Source organism: Tamandua tetradactyla, chromosome 14 (assembly GCF_023851605.1).
Source record: "Tamandua tetradactyla isolate mTamTet1 chromosome 14, mTamTet1.pri, whole genome shotgun sequence".
Lineage (NCBI taxonomy): Eukaryota > Metazoa > Chordata > Mammalia > Pilosa > Myrmecophagidae > Tamandua > Tamandua tetradactyla.
The window spans coordinates 11,691,644-11,697,643 of record NC_135340.1 but is presented as its reverse complement, the minus strand read 5'-3'; the positions used below and the strand labels follow the sequence as shown (position 1 = coordinate 11,697,643).

The 6,000-nt window shown below is 57.9% G+C and overlaps 1 protein-coding gene across 1 annotated transcript in view; it reads left to right on the top strand.

The window, feature by feature from the left end:
• The first annotated feature begins 3,516 nt into the window (after nt 1–3,516).
• The window catches only part of LRFN5 (leucine rich repeat and fibronectin type III domain containing 5), a 316,517-nt gene continuing 314,033 nt past the window's right edge, over nt 3,517–6,000 (top strand). The window contains exon 1 of the mRNA XM_077126494.1: nt 3,517–3,772. The gene's annotated coding sequence lies outside the window, so the exon portion shown is untranslated. The remainder of the gene's footprint in view (nt 3,773–6,000) is intronic.

The window sequence follows — 6,000 nt, the reverse complement described above, 5'->3', positions numbered from 1 at the left end:
TTGGATTTCTCATTCAACATCTCTCTATACTCGGGTCCTCAAATCCCTCTGCAAACCTTTATCTCCCAGACTCGAGCGGATCCTAACAGCCCAACGGGGAACAGTGCCAAATGGGATAATCCTGAAGGAAAAAGGAGTCACCCCCGCGTCCGAAAGTACATGGAAGTGCTCGCTCGGCTCTTCTTGGAGACCACGCTGTGCAACTCCGCCGCCCTCCAGTGAAGTACCCGAAGTGGCCAAGTTTAAAGTGAAAGGAGGATGGGAGCAGCACTTTCTCATCCCGTTCCTCGCGAAGTCCGTGGCTTCACTTCTCCGCAGTTTCTCGCCGTGGACTTCCCGGAAACCTCATTTCCTCACCTCAGCGGACAGAAAACCCCAGGAAGACCGCTGATGCTTTTCGTGGCGATTCCCCGGGACTTCGGCGGCGGCCGCACCTTGCCTGGCCAATTTGCCGAGCGTTCCGCCGCGCCGCCGCCTTCCGCCACCGACTGTGACCCTCGGGCTCCGGGCCGCAGATCACCTGGCGCCGCCCGGGCCCCGGGGCCGCCCTGGGATCCCCGCACGCGGCCGCGGGTAGACTGGCGGGGAGGCGGCCCCGCGGGGACCCGGGCGGAGGAACCGCGCTCCTGCGGCCCCGAGCAGCCACGGCCAGCGCGCACTCCCAACCCCGGGCTGGTCCGCGACCCCGGAGGTCGGAGAAGGGAACGCAGAGGAAAGAGGAGGAGCGGGAGGAGAAGCGAGCTGTTTCCACCCCCAACACTCCGCCCTCGGCGTTCTTCCCCGAAAGAGGCGCCCGTTCGGGTCGGGCTGGCACGGGGGCGCACGGGGGCGCGCTTGACTGCGCCCCGGGGTGTGCGCGTGTGCGCGCGTGTGTGCGCGAGTGTGCACCCGCAGGCCTAGGGGAGCGTCTAGAAAAGCTCTATTGGTAGCAAAAGACCAGAGCGCCCCATTCAAGGAGGCCACCAGACGCGGCTTTGCCGAGTCGGCCAGGACGGGGCCCTGGTGACTAGGCTTTCCCGTCGCAGCCCCGCCTCCTCCAGCCCCTTCGGATTCACGCTGGTGTGCGGCCAGCCTGGGGCAGCGGAGAGAGGAGAGAAGCGCTCGAGGCCGGCGACCAAGTGCTGGGGAACCCGTCAAAGGGGATCGAAAGGGCTTTCGGGCTCCAGCAGCAAAGTGCGGCGTGATTTCCGTCGGGGTTTCCCGGGAGGAAACCTCCTTTCCCTACGGGCGTTCCCGGGCTGGTAGAGAGCAGGGACGGGGAGAGGAGAACCCGGAGGCGTGGCGGAGTCGCCGGCAAAGCCACCACCCGGTCCGGGCCGACCCCTCCCCGAGAGGCCCGGGTCTGGACGCCTCTCCTACCGCACCTTTCTCCTGCTGCAGGTCCCTCCTCTGTCCCGGTGAGCTCAGGACCCAGGCCTCACCCGTGACGGTTATGGGCTCTTTTTGCCTTGCCAGACTAAAATGGGGCCAACTGCTGCCCTCGTAATGCGTGATGTGACCTAAGGTGGTCCCCAAATATACACGTTCTCTTCAGCTGCCGCAGCTGGTTAGCAAACAAACCACCACCCGCGCCACGAGCGGACACTGCTGGCTGCGCGCGACGCATCCCCAGCCGCTGGCCACCGGTCTCAGGCTTCCCCGGGTGGGCTACAGCTAACGGTTCCCTCCGGCCTCAATAGCCACAGCCTGACCCAGCGACGCTTCTCTGTCGCGGTGTCGTGGGGGCGGGTCAGCAAGTTCCCCCTTCGCGAGGGGTTGGGGATACCCCTGGAAGTCAGCCTCCGTCCTCTGGGGTTTCTGCCATCTGCCCTCCCCCTGCCTACCAGGGCCGGGCACCGCCCGCCCCCACTCTTCCCTACCCCCCGCTTCCTCCCCCTACCCCCCGCCTGGGGCTTTGCGGGGGCCTCGTCGGCCCTTCCCGCGTGCACGGAATCAACCGGCTCGGAGCACGCGGGGCCGGAGCGCGCCAGGGCGGAGCGCGGCCCGGCCGTCCCCGCGGGGGTCTCCCGCCTGACTCTCGAGGTCTGGGCGGCGCGGCCGCTCCCGTCACTGCGGCGAGGGCCAGGCCCGCGGCCGCGCGCCCGCCACCGCCGCCTCCACGCCGCAGCGCCGGGTGCAGCTCGCCTGCGTTGGGCGGCCGCCTCTGCTGGCCCGCGTCGGCGTGGCGCGCCCGGCTTCCGGGTCCGCCCAGGTGGTGGCCGCAGCCGTGGACCCCAGCCGCCGGCCATGCTCCGGAGCCGCCGCCTCGCTCCCGAGGCAGGACACCGGGCGGGGCGCTCGCTGCAGCGGCGCGCGAGGGAGGCGGCGAGCGTGTGCTGAGCCGCCCCAACCGAAGCCTGTGTGTGCGTGCGCGCGTGTGTGCGTGTGTTTGCGCGTGTTTCTCCTTCTACCCTCGCAGACGGGGATGGCTTCGCAACTGGCTGGTCCCTTAGGACTCTCGACTTTGAGAAGCTCTGGGCTGTGAACACAACCCACCCATTTAATCCATTTTGCACGGTCGGCTATATCAAGAAAAAAAAAAATAATTGCAGCTGGGAGGGGGTGGGATAGACCAACGAAAGCTTCTGGAAACACACACACACACACACACACACACACACACACACACACGCTGATATACTCAGGAAGCATAGAAGACTTTCATAGCCACCCTGCCGGCCCTTCCGTTTTTCAGAAAGATCCTGGATGTTTGTGTTTTCAAGTCATCTTAGCATCTATCTGATGTTTTGCAAGCCGCTCTCCTGGTAGTTATGAGTGTGTGTCTGTGTCTGTGTGTCTGTGTGCCCGCGCGCCTATCTGATGCATTTGACTGTCTTTCATCCAACTGCCCAGAAGCAAACGTGTTGAGTCGGTGATGCCCCTCCATGCCCCGGGTCTCACGAAGCGCGGAGGACACCCAGACCCATCTCCTCGGCTGGATTCGGAGCGGCTGCCGGGCTGTGAAGCCAGGTGCATGGAGAGCTTTGCACAGAGGCTTGGAAGGCGCCAGGATAAACTTGCTTCCAGGTACATTGCAAGGTCACCAGAGGGTCTTGCACCCGTCTTGTTTCCGTGCGTCTAAGACCTTTCCGTCTTGGCCAGAAGGATATTTACGTTTCTGTCCACAGCATCTGATGCCAAAAGTTCAGCCCTTGGAGCTGATGGGCTGTACAAACCAGGTAACCAGGATTGCTTTTCAAACTGCTTAACAAAATCCCCGACTCCTCCTCAGCCCTTTCGCGGCTCCCTCCTTCCCACCAAAATGTCACCAGCTCTTGAATTACGTGGATTTGGTTTGGAGGAGAACTTGAAGGAAACACAAGCTGTGCCAGACCGCTCTCTTTGCTGCCAGCTGTCCGGTGGGCATTGAAGACGACCCTGACAAGGACCAGTCCCTTCTCTTGCTTCTCCCTCCCTTTGCGGTGCTGGGTGTGCGTGTGCAAGTGTGAGTGCGAGTGCGCGCGCACCCGCGTGCGAGTGTGTGAGTGTGCGTGTGTCTGTGTGTGCGTGCGCGGCCGCCCTGCCTCTGCCCGCTTCCCGGGCGCGGAGCCGCGGGTTTCATGGGGCGATCGCCTCCGATCCCCCACGCAGAGCGACCTGCGGGCAGCGGCGGCAGCGGCAGGAGCCGCCTCTTCGACTCCCTAGGATGCGGGTGCTGAGCCATGGCAAAGGGCAGCGAAGTGGCGAGCGAGACCCGTGCACGACTGTGAAAGCCACCTGGAGCCACCTTGCCGGGATTGTACCTGCGGGCAGAAAGCCCTCCTACGACCGTCTTTTCCCCTAGAGGCACCAGGTAACAAGCAAACGCCTCACCCAGTTTTCCTTCTGATCTTATTTCCAGTGTCTTATCTGCATTGCAGGCTACTTTACTTATTAATGTTTTGAAAATCATTAAGAAGGGCTGGGTACCCAAGGGCGCCTGCTCGGTGATGTTGTAATATAATTTCTAGTAGTAGGTGGAATATAAATCTATACCCGAGCAATTAATCTAGCAGTGAAAACGAAGGGAATATGCTTACGCTCCACCCTAAGTGATATCTTTAAGAGCTAGGCTTGTTGAACCTGTCTGAAGATGCCAGAGATTAAATTCCCGTGTTTCCTTCAGGCTGTGATTGCCACGGACCATTTAGTTGCTAAACCTCCCCAGATTGTGGGGTGCTCGAGGGTGTTTGGTTTCCACCCATCATTTCAGCCAAGGATCCTTCTGACCCTCTCTACCTCTGGTGTCAGGTTATTTTCCTTTTCTTGTCCTGGAGAAGCTTGCCAGATCTTTTAATAGTTGTAAATCGCCCTTCTGGAGACTTTGATCAGAAATGGAGTTTTCTTGGAACTTGCTTTGCATGGGAAGGAATACATTGTCGCCGGCGTGTTGAGATACGGTGGTGTTTAACTGCCGGGGTTTGCTTGTATGTAGCAGGATAAATCCATGAAAAGAAGTCATTTTTGTATATTAGGGGAACGAGGCTAAAAACATAACCACCACCCGGCACCATCCCCAACTGTATTGTCTCGGTTACGGAGAGGGACTGGATGTGCGTTTTTGTTAAGTATCTATATATTGTGTATTTTGAAAATTCTTGCTGGTGCCTTGATTTACTACAGGCAGGTTGGATTTGTCACTGGCCTAATTAACATAGTGGGTCTGAAATGTTAAAATGGAGATTCACGGTGTAGGCTGAGGCAGAGCAAATTAAGTTAACTTCCAGAGCCCCTTCCCCTCACAACCTTCTTCTCTCCCCATCACCTCTGTATCTGTCCTCTGCAGAAAATGTCACTTGCTTGCTTCTTGAGGGCATTAGGATTAACAAGATAAAGCACTTCCAAAGTAGTCTTATCAATGTTTCATTCGATAGTGAAGACGTCTGAATAATTCAGCTAAGGAGTGTTCTCTTGTCTCCCGCCTCCCGCAGCTGCCTGCTGGTTGCACCGAGCTGAGAATTTGGTCCCGCGGATCAGAAGGCGCCCCGTTCCGGGAGGGAGTGGCTGGGGCTACTCCCGGGGTTTCTCTTTGCAAACGCAGCTTAGGAAGTGTAGGGGCGCTAGGTACCTTTTCCTCCGCTCCCTGCGTTTCTATAGATATCCGTATGATGGCATTTGCAGACTAGGAACTGGCCGCTAGCTGCTCTCGCTGTCCCTGGGTGCTGACGTCCCCAACTCCTCCTCAGGAGTCAGGGCTCGGCTGCCGCTGCAGCCCTCACAGGCTGGTGGTGCTACAAGGCCATGCATGCAGGGAGTTTGGGGGCTGGGCCCTGCCACTGCAGCTGCCAGGCCGGCGCGGACACTTTATGGGGCGGGAGAGCTCAGCGGGCCCCTGGCAGACAGCAGGCGCATCGTGGCCGATCTGGCTGCCTGCATCTGAGAGAAGGGAGGTGGGGTAGACGCCTGGAGGGGGCTATATCCTGCCTGTGCCTGCAAAACCATCTCTCTGTTTAGGTCGCCCTCCCTCCCTCCCTCCCTTCCTTCCTCCCTTCTTTCCTTCTCTCTTTTTCTCTCCCATTTCTCCTCCCTAAATAAATATTCAAGAACACAGAAAGCAATCTGGCTACAAAAATGCCTGGATATTCGATTGCGTGATTTCTCAGGATTAAAAACCTCAAGCTTAGTGGTATTTCCTAGATTTCCGCTTACTCCTTCCCCCACTCTCTCTTTCTCTCCTGGTTTTGATCAGGTCCTTTACCCACTGGACAATAGTATTTCACTCATCTCCCTCCTCCTTTCACTTCCTTCGGTCCTTTTCCCACTAAGTATTCAGTTCTCTGCTGGTGAAATCTTGTCCTGTTACCTCGTCCTTAGGGAAGGCAAAATAAATGCATTAACTGATATTAATTGCTCAGAAACCTAAACTTAGATTATGTTGTGATTCAATTTTTTTTTTTTAAATGCCATTCATTGGTGCAGGTTGGAGTTAGGTTAAAATGTGACAACTGAATAGAATGTTTCTCCTAGCACAGGGTTTCATGTATAGAAAGAAGGTTCTCAACAAAATAGAGATTTCTGTCTCCCTTCCCTTCTCCCTTGTCT